Below are 18,344 nucleotides of genomic sequence, written 5' to 3' on the forward strand. Positions count from 1 at the left end.
GATTGTGGGAAACAAAACATTGCTTTCTTTTGCTCTCATTCTTTTCTATTTATCAAGGACTTTTTTGCCACTTTATAGGTAGAATGGCATCGTCGCTGGGGTGGTACCCCTAACGAGAACAAATAAGTACCATCTAATGGGGTACATTTTTGTACCAGTGGATTAAGGTACAAATGTATTGCTAAGGTACCAAATTGTCTCTCAAAAGGTACATTATAAAAGGGTACAACTCTGTACCTATGGTAAGGGTACCATTGCTGTACCTTGGGGGTACCACCCCAGCGATGAGCCATTTGTACCCTCAAAGGTACATATTTGTACCTAAAAGGCACAAACTGTAGGGGTACTTCTTTGTACCCATTAATATGGTACAAGTTTGTTCCCCTTGGGGGTACTGCCCCAGCGACGAGCATTTGTACCTTTTTTTTGGCTTTTCTGTACCTTTATTTCTGAGAGTGTAAGGTCTTATATAGACAGGTGTGTGGCTTTCCTAATCAAGTCCAATCAGTATAATCAAACACAGCTGGACTCAAATGAAAGTGTAGAACCATCTCAAGAATGATCAGAAGAAATGGACAGCACTTGAGTTAAATATATGAGTGTCACAGCAAAGGGTCTGATGAACTTAAATGATTTTAGCAAATGGCTGCAATATAACAAAGAGTGAAAAATTTAAGGGGGTCTGAATACTTTCCGTACCCACTGTATAGTATTTGATTTGTCAAGAAAGACAGATTTGTACCTGTGTTTGTTTAGCACCTCTTTCTATTAACAACGTGCATTTAATTACTTCAAATTAGCAATGTAACCCTCTAGTTGCTGAGTAATATAAGGTAGCGACTCAGTAGCAAGCTATTTTGTTACTAAATTTCGCAGGGGAGCATTGATGACAAGTTTTAGAGCTCCTGATTGTTTATGTGTGCACAGCGTGATCCCTGCTCTCAGTGTGCTAAAGGGAGAGTTCACCCAAAAATGAAAATTCTGTCATAATTTACTCACCCTCATGTCCTTCCAAACCTGTATGAGTTGCTTTCTTATGTTGAACATAAAAGAAGATATGAGTAAATGATGACAGAATTTTCATTTTTGGGTGAACTATTCCTTTAATACCAGGTGTAAATGCATTGAGAGTGTTACAAAATGTAATACTTACGAATGATCACACTGCAAATGTCAAGGTCTTGAAATGTTTTGTTTCCCCTTTCTTCTCTTCATGCTATACTGCGACCAAACACTGTTTACTCCAACTGTCCGCAATACCCTGCGGATGTCATTTCCAGGGGTTCTGCCTCCAAGGAGGCTTAAGTAATGGACCTGTAATAAAAAAACAATGATTACTTTCGGACAGATAGTTGATTGGTTAAATTTTTATGTTTTGACTGGTTTATTTCTGTTTATTCCACTTATATATACACTGTAAAACCTGTTAAGTTAAGAATACTCAAAACATTTGTGGAAACTTATTGTCTTAAAATATTTGAGTAAACAAACTCAATTTTTTTTTAAGTTAATAAAGCTTAAAATTTTTATGACAAGAGGGGCAGGACTGAGAGCCATGGGAGCCAAACCAAGCCTCGCTTCCATGATCCCACCCCACTTATCACAATGATAGTCATATACAACTTACTTCCATTAACAGCATATTCATTCAGATGTTTATAGTTCAGTGCTAGTTAGCAACAGCACACTGGTATGTACTAAAGTAATCAAAAAGACTCACAATACTTGCATATAAATATTCAAACATCATGCAGTATATATAGCCTTTAAATTTTGCTTTCCATCCTCAACCTAACCACAGGCTCTACTCTTCACCACAACGTTAACACTACAAACTAACATTACAGAAACATATGTAAATCCTAACATAACACAACATTTAAGTACTAACTTATGTCTCTATGTTAATCTTGTGTAAAAACACACAAAATAACACTTCATTTCTACATTTATTTTCCTTGTTGGCTGATATAAAGCATGATGGGAACTAGAAAAGGCAATAATTTTAAGTTCAACTTACTACAACAGCATTTTGAGTTTACAGAACTTATTTCAATTAAGTCCAATGAACTTTCATTATTATTTGAGTGAAATTAACTTTAATTTTTTAATTAATTTTCACTGTTCGGTTTTACAGTGTAGGGTTGGATATCGAAAACCAGTTCCATTTTAAAACCGGTTCCAAATTTCAGAGAACCGGGTATTCGATAAGATGCTTGCATTTCAATTCTGCTTAACATTCTGCTTAAGTGATTTTCCTGCACATTTTAATGTGATTTTAAAATAATTTAGGTGCAGGAACGGAAAGAACTTGTGCCCTGTTTACGTGCAGCGCACATGTCTGAAGTGCAGCTCGAGCACAGAAAACAGTGGTCACAGTGTGGATTCCCAGTTTGTGTTTGTTTTCGAAACATTCCGTGCATTTCCACTGCAGAAAAGGTTGTTCTGAGCCTGAAGTGACTTCTTTCATATTATCGACCAGTATGCAGAAAACTACGTAAGTAAATCATCATAAACATAGCCGTTTTTTGTCTTATGAACGTAAACAGATGAGAAAGAAAATACAAGTGTAACAGTATAGATCTGCATGCGTTCGGTGTTAAAGAGACAGCAGCCTAATAAACACACTGCCTGTCATTAATGTTAATCAAAGAACAAAAGATATCATTCACTGATCTTGACTGAATATCTTTCATAACTTTAATTAATCTATATTTTATTTATGAAAAGAAAACTATGCAGTGTTTTTAAACTTTTAATTAGTTTCTGTACCTGAAAATTGGTTCAGTTGTATTTATTTATGCTATTTCTTATTAATTTGTTTTTTTCTATTTTATTACTGACTGTTTACTTTTCTTTAACACTTTAATATTTGAAATTTATATTAGTCTAGTTTTTGCTGTGTTATTTTTGTTAAAAGCATAGGCAAAAGTTCCTCTTGCAAGTGTTCTGTAGGCTGCTGATTTTCAGAATGCTTTGTAAGAAGACACAGAATAAATGTTTGACATTTCTATGTTTGACTTCTTTTTTATATTAGATTTTTTATTGTATTGGAATTAATCAAACTGATATGTTGTGTGTGCATATTTATGTGCACTTTGCAATAGTTTTGCATGCTTGAAGAAAATTACATTATATACATCACAGCACATTTCAGGTGATAAAAAACCCATGAGTAGTGTTTTGGAAAATACAGTAGATCAAATAATGATAATCTGCTGTTAAATTTACTTAAAGTTTTTTTTTTTTTTTCCTGCATTCACTGTCTTTCATCCTCAAGCACAAGTCCTCCAGTTCCTGTGTGCTCTTACAAGGATTAAGAAGAAACTCAAAAATGTCACTTGGCTGAGCAACACTCCTTAACAGTGTTTTTATGGTTGACAGCTTTTGGTTCATTTTGTCAAGTCGAATGAACATGACTTGTTCAAGTTTCTTCAACTCAGTGTTGGATACAGCACTCTGTGAACAGCCAGCTTCTTTGGCAATGAATGTTTGTGGCTTACCCTCCTTGTGAAGGGTGTCAGTGATTGTCTTCTGGACAACTGTCAGATCAGCAGTCTACCCCATGATTGTGTAGCCTAGTGAACCAAACTGAGAGACCATTCTGAAGCCTCAGGAAGCCTTTGCAGGTGTTTTGAGTTGATTAGCTGATTGGCATGTCACCATATTCTAATTTGTTGAGATAGTGATTTGGTGGGTTTTTGTTAAATGTGAGACAAAATCCTCACAATTAAAAGAACCAAAGACTTAAACTACTTCAGTCTGTGTGCACTGAATTTATTAAATACACAAGTTTCACAATTTGAGTTGAATTACTGAAATAAATGAACTTTTCCACAACATTCTAATTAATTGAGATGCACCTGTATGTGTGTGTGTATATATATATATATATATATATATATATATATATATATATATATATATATTTATATATATATATATATATATATATATATATATATATATATATATATTTATATATATAGCCTAGCTTTATTATGTTTTTCTCTGCTCGCAGAAGCGCTGCAGGTGTGTGATATGAAGACACTGTGAATCCTCATGTTCTGTTGTTTGCTGCTTTTTGCGCATGTAAAATTAATCCACAGGAAACAAATGTTAGTATTTTTATAGGGTCACAAACACTTATCCTATCTAATTTAATTCAGTTCTAATTTAAAATAATCTTGTCGGTTAATGGTTAATAATCGGTTAATGAGCATCGGTTGTCGGTTAGGAAAAATAACCGAAATGAACATCTCTAGCCACAAACCTTTGAATGAAAGAAAACATTTCTATAACTTGTACTCACACAAATCGGTTTCCCTGGCTGATGCAGGAATTCAGCCACATCAGCTGAAAATGAGAAATACTATCTCAAGTTTCTGAAAATATTATAAAAATTTTTGCATGCTCATAATACATTACACTCAGATTATATCTGTTCATTTTGAAGGAAAACGCCACTGTTTTTCCATATTCCACTATGTTCTTCAAGTTCAAGTTGAGCTTTATTATCATTCTGCTACATGTGTGGACATACAGTGGAACGAAATGTCGTGCCTCACAGGACTACGGTGCTACATAAATACAGACATACAGGTCCTTCTCAAAAAATTAGCATATTGTGATAAAAGTTCATTATTTTCCGTAATGTAATGATAAAAATTAAACTTTCATATATTTTAGATTCATTGCACACCAACTGAAATATTTCAGGTCTTTTATTGTTTTAATACTGATGATTTTGGCATACAGCTCATGAAAACCCAAAATTCCTATCTCAAAAAATTAGCATATCATGAAAAGGTTCTCTAAACGAGCTATTAACCTAATCATCTGAATCCACTAATTAACTCTAAACACCCTGCAAAAGATTCCTGAGGCTTTTAAAAACTCCCAGCCTGGTTCATTACTCAAAACCGCAATCATGGGTAAGACTGCCGACCTGACTGCTGTCCAGAAGGCCATCATTGACACCCTCAAGCGAGAGGGGTAAGACACAGAAAGAAATTTTCTGAACGAATAGGCTGTTCCCAGAGTGCTGTATCAAGGCACCTCAGTGGGAAGTCTGTGGGAAGGAAAAAGTGTGGCAAAAAAACGCTGCACAACGAGAAGGGTGACCGGACCCTGAGGAAGATTGTGGAGAAGGACCGATTCCAGACCTTGGGGGACCTGCGGAAGCAGTGGACTGAGTCTGGAGTAGAAACATCCAGAGCCACCGTGCAAAGGCGTGTGCTTTTGAACCAGAAACAGCGGCAGAAGCGCCTGACCTGGGCTACAGAGAAGCAGCACTGGACTGTTGCTCAGTGGTCCAAAGTACTTTTTTCGGATGAAAGCAAATTTTCATGTCATTCGGAAATCAAGGTGCCAGAGTCTGGAGGAAGACTGGGGAGAAGGAAATGCCAAAATGCCTGAAGTCCAGTGTCAAGTACCCACAGTCAGTGATGGTCTGGGGTGCCATGTCAGCTGCTGGTGTTGGTCCACTGTGTTTTATCAAGGGCAGGGTCAATGCAGCTAGCTATCAGGAGATTTTGGAGCACTTCATGCTTCCATCTGCTGAAAAGATTTATGGATATGAAGATTTCGTTTTTCAGCACGACCTGGCACCTGCTCACAGTGCCAAAACCACTGGTAAATGGTTTACTGACCATGGTATTACTGTGCTCAATTGGCCTGCCAACTCTCCTGACCTGAACCCCATAGAGAATCTGTGGGATATTGTGAAGAGAAAGTTGAGAGACGCAAAACCCAACACTCTGGATGAGCTTAAGGCCGCTATCGAAGCAACCTGGGCATCCATAACACCTCAGCAGTGCCACAGGCTGATTGCCTCCATGCCACGCCGCATTGAAGCAGTCATTTCTGCAAAAGGATTCCCGACCAAGTATTGAGTGCATAACTGAACATAATTATTTGAAGGTTGACTTTTTTGTATTAAAAAACACTTTTCTTTTATTGGTCGGATGAAATATGCTAATTTTTTGAGATAGGAATTTTGGGTTTTCATGAGCTGTATGCCAAAATCATCAGTATTAAAACAATAAAAAGACCTGAAAATATTTCAGTTGGTGTGCAATGAATCTAAAATATATGAAAGTTTAATTTTTATCATTACATTATGGAAAATAATGAACTTTTATCACAATATGCTAATTTTTTGAGAAGGACCTGTAAAACAATGTAGTAAAACAGTATAAACCTATACACAACTAACCTACTGACAGATTTTGACTATAAATATACTATATATCAAAGTTTACCTACAGTAGGTGGACAACCAAAATGGGTAATACCGCCCCGTGTACCAGCGCCGCAGGGCCGCGGCGTTAACTGCAAGTCAGTTGCGTGTTAAAGTTATTCGTGAAACTACCGCCAGGTAGCACAAAGGCAAGGGTTGCAAACTGAATGTAACTGTAAAATTTTGGTTTTTAAATGGAGATGAAACGACTAAGTAAAATAACAATAACATTATAATATAATATTGTAACATACTTAAAAACCATTAGAAAATTTACAGTGAGTTAATTTCAAAATGTGGGATAGTCTTAAGCAACACTGAATAATAGTTTAGCTTCAAAATGGGCAACATCACGATGATGGAAACGTTTTTATTTTTCCCTAATTAAAAACTAAACCCAAACCATAACATACTTTAATTAAATTTAACAATTATTATTATTATTATTATTATTATGTTTGTTTATAGCTAATCCTATATTATTATATACTGCAATTATATTTATCCATTAGAATTATATATTTTTAATTGTTGTTCTGTTCTGATAGTAACATTTAAAGGATTTGTTGTAAAGTGAGGGGAAATAAAAAAATATCCTGTTGGTACATTATAACATTATTAGGCCTGCTGTTATTATTTCTGAATGTAATAAAATGCGACTTATACATGACATATTTTTTTCCTTCTCAAAAACGTAATTTATTTTAACCGTGTTTTTAAAAACATGCAGCAAACGAGAATAGGTGATTAATCGATTAAAATTTGTTAGTGTGGGTTAATCTAGGCTATGTTGTTAACTATTTACAAGTTTCGTGTTTGTGTTTATCCTGTTTCTTCCCATTGCATCTGAAAATTACTTTAAGAAACAAAAAACCTCTTCCCCCTAAAAATTGTGCATGTACATTCACTTTGTGTGCTCTGGCGCAGAACCTGCCTCCCGCGTTGCTCATCTGTGGACAATTTAAAAATGTTTGATATAAAAGTTGCTGTCTCATTTTATACAGGAATTGCTCATTTTAAAAGCAATCAAATTATATTGTTAGTTTCATGGTAACATGCAATCAAGGTCTTTGGTTACTATATAAGATACAAGTTCATTTAGGCTATTTAACATGCACTGTGACATTTTCACCTGTTTCAACTTTTAAAATCCTTGAGATTTTAAAGTCAGTTTAATAGTATTGAGATTCAAGTTAAATCTAGTATATATATAATTTTTTTTAAAAAAAAACCTGAAGGTCTATTAAAACGTCAGTCAATAAAGCATTTTTTAAACAATGGCACTTAAAGTTTTGAACTAAAACATTATTTCAACTATATAGCCTGTGAATGAATAAAAATGCATACTTTTTTAATGAAAGAACAATTAAAGAGAGTGTAGGTTGCTTCTGGATTGAAACTTCAATATAATGAGGTCCAAGTTTAAGAATAGCCAACACTAGGTTTTTTTTTTTTTTTTTGTTTTTTTTTCCTCAATGTATTTTTTTCTCTCTCTATTTAACAGCATTCACTTACAATGAAATATGCCTTCCTTCAGGTAGACTGAATGGTTTCCTGCCTTGCTAAATGTTGGGCTCATGATCAAGGAGTTGTATTCGCTCAAACTGATTTTGTAAAATCAAACAGTGACGCTGGGTCGGTTAGTGTGAGTCGCTTGCTGTGAAGCGGGAGCAGCTGGCGGAGTATTCCGCTTGGTCTTAAAGCCTTTCTCAAACACCTACGTTCACAAAGAACAATGATTTCTATTTCTATTTCATTGTTATTTTTAATAACAATGATTATTATGATGAAAATAATAATATGGGCTGCGAGAAAATAATAAATAAAAAGAGTAGGGTGGCTGTGAGTGCAGGCAGCATATTTCCACCCAGTAGCATGACAACACTCCATCGCAGCCAAAAAACAGAATTATCTGCTTGATGACATAATATTTATTTTTATTATTGTGAAAAGTGAGATTATGAAGAGCATGTCTGGAAAAGGGAAGTTTCATTTATCAAGTTAGTCAGTGATTTTAGCAACACAGGTTCAAATCCCGGTTGTGGTGTTTTTTTATTATTATTTAAATATAATAACATAATTTATAAAATGATTAATACAAATTCTGCAGTTAGCTGGTTTATGTCACACCATTTAAAAAAAAATATATATATATTTTAGATAAAGCGTGTCCATTTTACACTAAGCAACCAGTAGCAACTGAATTCAGTCCAGCTGGAGGGGGTTGGGGGTAGTTCTGTATAGCATGTGGAGGTTGAAATAAAAGTGTGAATCTCTTGCTCTTTCATATGGACAGTGTCTAATGAGGTTTTCAAATTTGCAGAGCAGGTTTAGGCAAAGTGTTTTCATGCCTCGTTGGGTTTGGATTTTGCCATTTTTGCAACTGCATAGGCCTAAAGAGTATTACATACAATATAATATGTTTTTGTTTTATCTCAGAAGAGATGATGCGCTTCTGAGAGAGAGACAAAGAAACTGGTGAAAGAGATGTGCATCTGCCAAAGAAACAAAAACCTTTGTTCTTAATGTATAGCCTATGCTGCTTTGTACTATTTTCAATTGTTTTAATTGTACGCGGCAACGCTGCAGTCGTTTTGGCAATACAAATGTAAAAATATATTGCAATAATAAGAAACTGTCCTGAGACATCACATAGGTCTAATTATTTTTAGTTTCATTATCAGGCAATTCCAGCATTACTGATGTGACATTCGCAGTCAAAACCTGAAATATAAATTCTCACAGAATGTGTTCATTACCAATATATTGAACCATCTCTTTATGTTTTTCTAAATCCCAAGCAGAGTCCAGACATCAGAAAAGTATCCGTCTATGAACGTGTTTTATAGGCTATTTTTTTGGTGGCCCTGAAGGGCAAAACAAATTACAATTCTGAAAACAAAATAACAAATTACAAACGCAAATGCAAATCTAAAAAAACAAAATAATTCAGAAAACACAACAACAATTCAGAAAACATTATAACAAGTCAGAAAACACAATGACAAAATCGAAAACAAAATAACAAGTCAGAAAACATGATGACAAATCAGACAAACAGGAAGAGGTAGGTATAGTTTAAGACAGCGCCATTGGTTTGGGATTACTCTCTACTGACTGGACGAGACATCTGTCAATCAACGTATACAGAAAGTCGTGGTAGAAAGTTCAGAGATGGTCTTTAAATAGCTTGGTTTAAATGTATTATATTAATTGCGCTTACTATGGAATAAAACATACGGAGTGTCTATTTATACTTTGTCCAAATAACCTACCTTATCAGCATTTTGGCAGTGATATTTTGTCAGCTCCACAGCTCCAGTTTATAAAGTTATAAACATTGACTCATTGACTTTATAAACCCATATACCATACCACCTATACCAAAACCTTCCAAACCTCCCTTTCTCCCTTTTCAAATATCGTATCACATCGTAAAGGCATTTATTTTTTTTTTATAAAAATTAAGGAAATAATCAAAAAGGTGAAAATAAAGTATAGGGTAGGTGTAGGGAGGGCTTTATTGTACCAATAAGGTGGCATCCATTTAATAATTTGAATTAAAATTATAATTTACACTCAATACATTATTATTGCATGCTGTTTTATAATGTACTACAATACTGAAGAGCAGATAATTGCCACTATTTGCAGCAAGTAGTATACATAGCAGAAAATCCTGCTATTTTCAATTAGTGTAAATAGAATTGATTGCTAATACAAGATTTGAAAAGGGAGAAAAAAAAATTCTGAAAAAGTTAGGATTGAACCCAGGTCGATCGCTTTAAAAAGCTAAGGACACACATTTAACCACCTGCAACATTGGAGGTGACAAAATCCCCATATCAAAATGCTAATAACACAGGTTATTTGGACAAAGTGTAAATAAACACTCCGTATGTTTTATTCCATAGTAAGCACAATTCATACAATACATTTAAACCAAGCTACTTTAAGACCATCTCCGAACTTTCTAACACGACTCGGCTGTCCTTCAGCTGGTTCTTTCTGTATACGTTGATTGACAGATGTCTCGTCCAGTCAGTGGGGAGTAATCCCAAACCAATGGTGCTGTTTCAAACTATACCTACCTCTTCCGGTTCGTCTGAATTGTGTTTTCTGACTTGTTATAATGTTTTCTGAATTGTTGTTATGTTTTCTGAATTGTTATTTTGTTTTTTAGATTTGCATTTGTAATTTTTATTTTGTTTTCAGAATTTTTATCTGTTTTGCCCTTCAGGGCCACTGCTACTAAATATTTAAATTATTACAGGCCATTCAGAACGTTTACTAGTTAAAACAAAAATATCAGAAATATCCTGATTATCAAAGTCACAGAGTAGATTTTGATATAATTAAATCTGTTTATACAACCATCACTTTCAGCTTAAAAGTGTTGCTGATTTCTCAATGATTTTTCCTGTCATTTTAACAGCATTACAAAGTTCCATACACTGGATAGTCAAGTCAAGTCACCTTTATTTATATAGCGCTTTAAACAAAAAAGATTGCGTCAAAACAACTGAACAACATTAATTAGGAAAACTGTGTTAAAAATGCAAAATGACAGTTAAAGGCAGTTCATCATTGAATTCAGTGATGTCATCATGCAGCTCAGTTCAGTTTAAATAGTATCTGTGCAATAATTTGCAATCAAGTCAACGATATCGCTGTAAATGAAGTGTCCCCAACTAAGCAAGCCAGAGGCGACACCGGCAAGGAACCAAAACTCCATCGGTGACAGAATGGAGAAAAAAACCTTAGGAGAAACCAGGCTCAGTTGGGGGGCCAGTTCTCCTCTGACCAGACGAAACCAGCAGTTCAATTCCAGGCTGCAGCAAAGTCAGATTGTGCAGAAGAATCATCTGTTTCCTATGGTCTTGTCCCGGTGGTCACTGACTGCAGTGACCCTCTGACTTGGATACAGACTGGATCTGGTGGCTACGGTGACCTCGGAATAAGAGAGAAACAGACTAATATGAGCGTAGATGCCATTCTTCTAACGATGTAACAAGTACATCGGGTGTTATGCGAAGTGTTCCCGGTTCCGGTTTACCTAATTAATGCAGCCTAAAAATCCTTTAACGGATTTGGATATTAGAAGTGTATTAGTATGTTATGTGTAAGCCAGGTTAAAGAGATGGGTCTTTAATCTAGATTTAAACTGCAAGAGTGTGTCTGCCTCCCGAACAATGTTAGGTAGGTTATTCCAGAGTTTGGGCGCTAAATAGGAGAAGGATCTGCCATCCGCAGTTGACTTAGATATTCTAGGTATTATCAAGTTGCCAGAGTTTTGAGAACGCAGCAGACGTGGAGGACTATAATGTAACAAGAGCTCGTTCAAATACTGAGGTGCTAAACCATTCAGGGCTTTATAAGTAATAAGCAAGATTTTAAAATCTATACGATGTTTGATAGGGAGCCAGTGCAGTGTTGACAGGACCGGGCTAATATGATCATACTTCCTGGTTCTAGTAAGAACTCTAGCTGCTGCATTTTGGACTAGCTGGAGTTTGTTTACTAAGCGTGCAGAACAACCACCCAATAGAGCATTACAATAATCTAACCTTGAGGTCATAAACTCATGGATTAACATTTCTGCATTTGACATTGAGAGCATAGGCCGTAATTTATATATTTTTGAGATGGAAAAATCCAGTTTTACAAATGCTAGAAACGTGGCTTTCTAAGGAAAGGTTGCTATCAAATAGCACACCTAGGTTCCTAACTGATGACGAAAAATTGACAGAGCAGCCATCAAATCTTAGACAGCGTTCTAGGTCATTACATGCAGAGCTTTTAGGTCCTATAATTAACACCTCTGTTTTTTTCAAAATTTAGCAGTAAGAAATTACTCGTCATCCAGTTTTTTATATCGACTATGCATTTCGTTAGTTTTTCAAATTGGTATGTTTCGCCGGGCCGCAAAGAAATATAGAGCTGAGTATCATCAGCATAACAGGGAAAGCTAACACCGTGTTTCCTGATGATATTTCCCAAGGGTAACATGTAAAGCATGAAGAGTAAAGTACCCAGTACTGAGCCTTGAGGTACTCCATACTGCACTTGTGAACGATATGATACCTCTTCATTCACTGCTACGAATTGATGGCGGTCATATAAGTATGATTTAAACCATGCAAATGCGCTTCCATTAATGCCAACAAAGTGTTCTAGTCTATGCAAAAGAATAGTGTGGTCAATAGTGTCGAATGCAGCACTAAGATCCAATAGCACTAATAGAGAGATACATCCACGATCAGATGATAAGAGCAGGTCATTTGTAACTCTAAGGAGAGCAGTCTCAGTACTATGATACGGTCTAAATCCTGACTGGAAATCCTCACAGATGCCATTTTTCTCTAAGAAGGAGCATAATTGTGAGGACACTACCTTTTCTAGTATCTTGGACAGAAAAGGGAGATTCGAGATCGGTCTATTATTAACTAGTTCTTTGGGGTCAAGTTGTGTTTTTTTGATGAGAGGCTTAATAACAGCCAGTTTGAAGGTTTTGGGGACATATCCTTATAACAATGAGGAATTAATAATAGTCAGAAGAGGATCTATGACTTTTGGAAGCACCTCTTTTAGGAGCTTAGATGGAATAGGGTCTAACATAGATGTTGTTGGTTTAGATGATTTAACAAGTTTATACAATTCTTCCTCTCCTATAGTAGAGAATGAGTGGAACTGTTCCTCAGGGGATCTATAGTGCACTGTCCAATGTGATACTGTAGCTGATGGCTGCATGGTTACAATTTTATCTCTAATAGTATCGACTTTAGAAGTAAAGTAGTTCATAAAGTCATTACTGCTGTGATGTTGGGAAATGTCAACACTTGTTGATGCTTTATTTTTCGTTAATTTAGCCACTATATTGAATAAATACCTGGGGTCATGTTTGTTTTCTTCTAAAAGAGACAAAAAATAATCAGATTTAGCAGTTTTTAATGCTTTTCTGTAAGATAGGTCACTTTCCCTCCAAGCAATACGAAATACCTCTAGTTTTGTTTTCCTCCAGCTGTGCTCCATTTACCGGGCTGCGAGTGTGCTCATTATACCATGGTGTCAGACTGTTTTCCTTAACCTTCCTTAAGCGTAAAGGAGCAACTGTATTTAAAATGCTAAAAAAGAGAGAGTCCATAGTTTCTGTTACATCATCAAGTTGTTCTGAGGTTTTGGATATGCTAAGGAATTGGGATACATCAGGAAGGATTACTTACAAAGCAGTCTTTTGTGGTAGAAGTGATGGTTCTACCATACTTGTAACAAGAAGTAGAATTTACAGTTTTAGCTATATGAAGTTTGCACAAAACTAAATAATGATCTGAGATATCATCATCGCTTGGCTGCATAATTTCAACACCATCAACATCAATTCCATGTGACAGTATTAAATCTAGAGTATGATTTCGACAATGAGTAGGTCCTGAGACATGTTGTCTAACCCCAATAGAGTTCAGAATGTCTATAAATGCTGATAGGAAGCACCGCGCCTTGGACATCCCGCAGGCAGGTCGCGTAAGTCTGCCCTCGCGTTCTCAAGTTCACGGCAACAGTGAATCAGCTATGTGGGCAAAAGTTCACTTCAATAAAGAACAAAGTGGCATCCGAGTTTGAATTCAGGTATTTAAAAAAAAAAATTGTCAAAAATAGATTGTTTTTCTATATTTTAAAGACACTCTCAATGTGCGACCCCTTTTACACTTTCAGACTAGCGGTAGGGCTGTGATAGCCATTACATAAGAAGTGATGGAATTCATGAATCATAACCTGCCAAAAAAAGGCAGATTTTTAACCGCATTTGGCGGGCTTTTGTTAATTTTAATTCCTAGCTGATTAAAAAAAAAGATGCCAAATATTAATGCAAAAGTTTTATATCTTTTCATTGATATACAGATTGTTCAGGTTAAATAAAAATACTAATGTTACAGTAAGAGAGCATTGAACACATCGCAGACTTGATCTGTTTCGGCAGGAGAGTGAAAGAAAACCAACGTGGTTGCATATGTGCAGTATACATATTATGTAAATTAGATGTAATTTACATCTATAGGTCGTACACAAGATAATCATCACTTACCCTGAACAGTGGTTGTCTGACAGACGTCTTCACCCTTCAGCGGGAGAAAACTAATTTCAACCACTGATCTATATATATCTATTTTAACCGGCGCTGTATCACATGAACGTCATCCACCAACCAGAAAAGCTGCTGTTACCATGGAGATCACGCCAAAATAAACAATAATTGACCGCCCAGTAACCTATGGTTGTAACTTTACATATTTTCAAATAAACTGTTATTTAGAAAAAAAATATATATATATATATATATATATATATATATATATATATATATATATATATATATATATATATATATATATATATATATATATAGTGAATGAACAGTGCTCTTTTCCACTCTTAATACCCATGGCTGAAGTGCCCTTGAGCAAGGCACTGAAACCCCAGTTGCTCCCCGGGCGCTGGATATAGCTGCCCACTGCTCCGGGTGTGTGTTCACAGTGTGTTCACTACTCACTGCTGTGTTTGTGCACTTGGATGGGTTAAATGCAGAGCACCAATTCCGAGTATGGGATACCATACTTGGCAAATGTCATGACTTTAAAAAAAAAATTATTTAAATTTTAATGCAGTTGATTGATTTACTGATTTGCTTAATTTAGAAATGATAATGTTCATTCTGTTTTGACTTGCCATTACAAAGACATGTACTAAATCTAAAATTGCTCTTTAAAGCATTTAAACACTAAATTAAAAGGTAAAACCACGGAATTAAAAATCAGACTACATTTTAACTGACAATGTTAACTTATTTGAGATAGGCTGTATTAGCAGCTTACATTTGATTTACAGTTACAAAAAAAAAAAAAAAAAAAAAAAACACTCACTTAGTGAATACCATTTTCCCTGACATCTGGCTGATCACATCTAAGCTGGTTGGGATCATGAAGTGTTCTCTTCTAATGGCTGGATTCAGATCTTTAGGGTCAAGGCATAAACGAAGTGAGCCATCTTTCTTTTCCACTACTACAAGACTATTGACCCAGTCTGTGGGTTTTGACGTTTTACGGATAATGCCAGCTGCTTCCATATCATCAAGCTTTTCTTTAAGACGAGTATGAAGACTCAAAGGCACTCTGTGTGGCGGGTGAATTACTGGCGTCACATTGGGCTTCAACTTAATGTCATATGGTTCCGTGAATTTTCCTAGACCACTAAACACATCAGGGTACTGAGCAATCAGATATTCTTGAGTTAGTGATTTTCATTGTTGTCCATTCTTTGAATGAGTCGTAGACCAGAGCATGCTTAACAACCTAAGATGGTTGGTCCGTCTTCAGTAGTGAGGAAAAAGTCATAGCTTGCTTGAGCACCCTTGCGCGTCACACATTTTAAATTAACTTTTCCTATATGCTCTATGCTGTGCTTTCCATATCCTGACAGTCTGGCTGTAGACTTGTAAACAGGGATGCTGGTGTATCCTGTTAGCTGTTTAAACTGTGACAGTGGCATACAGTTTGTATCTGCTCCTGTATCTAGCTTCATTTCAATCTTGTCCTCATTAACCATTACCTCTTCATACCAGCAGGAGTCACTGATATCATGTTTCAATGAGTCAATAAAGAAATGTTCAAAATCAGACTCCACTGTGTGTACAGTTGATGCTCCACGACCACAACCTCTGCACCGATAGCTAGACATTCTGGCTTGACATTGATCTGCAAAGTGGTTTAATTTCTTACAGCGACGACACTCCTTACCATATGCAGGGCAGTTGTGAGGTTGATGCGTTGTGCCACATCTGCTACATGCATTGGACGTGTGCTGTGTTGCTTGAGCAGTAGCTCCACTCTGCAGGTGGTTACTAGCTCGCGCTGACTGCGTGCGCTGTTTTCCTCATCCTTGATAACGTTCACGGTCTCTGCCTCACGTGTAGGAGTTTAGACTGGTCCGGGGTTTGCGGTGACTTGCCTTGTATCATATCCAGTTCCCTCTCAGCGCTCTCAAACGTGCGCATTCACTGTGTCACTACTTCAAGGGATGCATTGCCGTCATCACCCATTACTTTCATTTTCATTGCCGGATCTTTTATGGAGAAAAATAATTTGTCTCATAGCATGGTCTCTAAATCGGTAAACTGACAGTTACTTGTCATCGTCCTGAGATCATTCACAAATGCTTCTAGACCCTGTCCTTCAGGCCTCTGGTATGCCCAAAACTGTGCACGGAGAGCCATCACTGGATTCCTCGTGTTGGAATACTGCTCGAATTTTCTGAGAACTGTATCAAAGTCATTGCGATCTTCCGCACCTCTATCACCTTCAGCTGGTGCCCATCCAAAGTTACTGTATATATCATATCCTCTCTCTTCCAGTATCGTGAGCAAAATAGCAACCTTTTTCGCTGAAGATGTGTCACTGTTTCCCGATGCTGTGAGGAACAAGGCGAAACATTGCTGCCACTTTTTCCATGCGGTGCTCACATTAGGACAGTCAAAATCAAACGGCTCAGGTGGCCTATAGTGTAGAACATCCATTCTAAAATATTCATCCGTTGTTCAATGTCATAATCCTTTTGTATTAACGATAGACTTACTTCTGTTCTGACACCATGTCATATACACAACAATCATAGCACTAGGGAGGAACTCAACTACTTTATTTCCGGTTCAGCACTACAGTTCAAGTATGCATAGCAACGGTATTGTTTAGAACAACATATGACAATAGGAATAATAATCTAATGATATCAAAAATGATAGCATTATAGTCCCAGTTCACTTTTAAACCTTTAAATCAATTTTCCTGATTATACTTACATTAAGAAATGTTTATACTTGATTATACTTGCTTAAGTAACATTCTCAATGCAGGACTCTTACTTGTATCAGAGTATTTTTACAGTGTGGTATAGTGTTATCACGGTACCAAAATTTCAGTATTCGGTACCAATACCAGTGAAAATCCACGGTTCTCGGTACCAATTTCGGTACCAAAGCAAAACAAAAACATGCTAATTAAAAATTTGACTGTACTTTCATCTAATAACATCACTTTCACAAGCCGTCTCGTTCTCGTATAGGTTTGTAGTAAGTGGTCTCTTGCTCAATTAGGTAACAAAAATGTCGGGAAATGACACCTCTGGCCACTCCATTGGGTCGTTTGTCCAGTCACAGGTACTGTATGGACAGTCCGACCCAATGCGGCTCAGTTTATATGTGTATGTTGCTCTATCGAGTGGCAGAAATGATTTTATGTAGGCCATTCTGAGTCAACACCATGCTTTTCCAATGAGGGGGAAAGGACTGTTCCCCTTCATAGGTCACTTCAATGCTGCGGTGACGTCACCGTATGGGAACACCTCTTGGTGTGACAAATGTCTGAAGTCCTGTACCATCCCACCAATCCTATTGCTAATGCGCATCCAACCCTCTCACTGCAGTCCAGGCTCTAACATTGACTGTCTCGCCGCAAAATGTGCCTCGAGCAGCATTGGACCGAGCTACCACTCCAAGCGCCCCCTCAGACACTCTGCGCACTTCATCCTTCAAAGTTCGAGGGACGGCCCAAGGGTCTGGCAAAGGTGGCCCATTTATGACAGCCCAGAAAGCTGCCGCTTTCTCGCTAGCAGCAGGGCCCAATGTGCATCCAGTTGGAATAAATCCTGCCGTAAACACGCTTCAGGATTATATACAATGAAACGCAGCAACCTTGACGCATGCATTTCACGTTCTTATGGCGCCGCAAGCTTTCCGCACTTGGAAATTCTAACGCATGTGGAGACATCACAGACACAGAGGTCTTGGGGCCATTAAAGCTTTTTCGAGCCGCGTGGGAACGCTAGCCTGACATTCTGCAATGTGTATTACACACAATTCTTTATGGATACACCATTCAGTTTCGAAAAGGCCCTCCTCCTTTCCGCGGGATAAAATCTATTCTGTCTCAGATTCAACCAAATGACTGGTTTGTCACGATCGATCTGAAGGATGCATACTTTCATATTCAGATCATCAAGAGACACAGGAATTTTCTCAAGATTCACAATACCGTGTTCTTCCCTTTAGATTAGC

This window comes from Cyprinus carpio, chromosome A7 (assembly GCF_018340385.1).
Source record: "Cyprinus carpio isolate SPL01 chromosome A7, ASM1834038v1, whole genome shotgun sequence".
Classification (NCBI taxonomy): domain Eukaryota; kingdom Metazoa; phylum Chordata; class Actinopteri; order Cypriniformes; family Cyprinidae; genus Cyprinus; species Cyprinus carpio.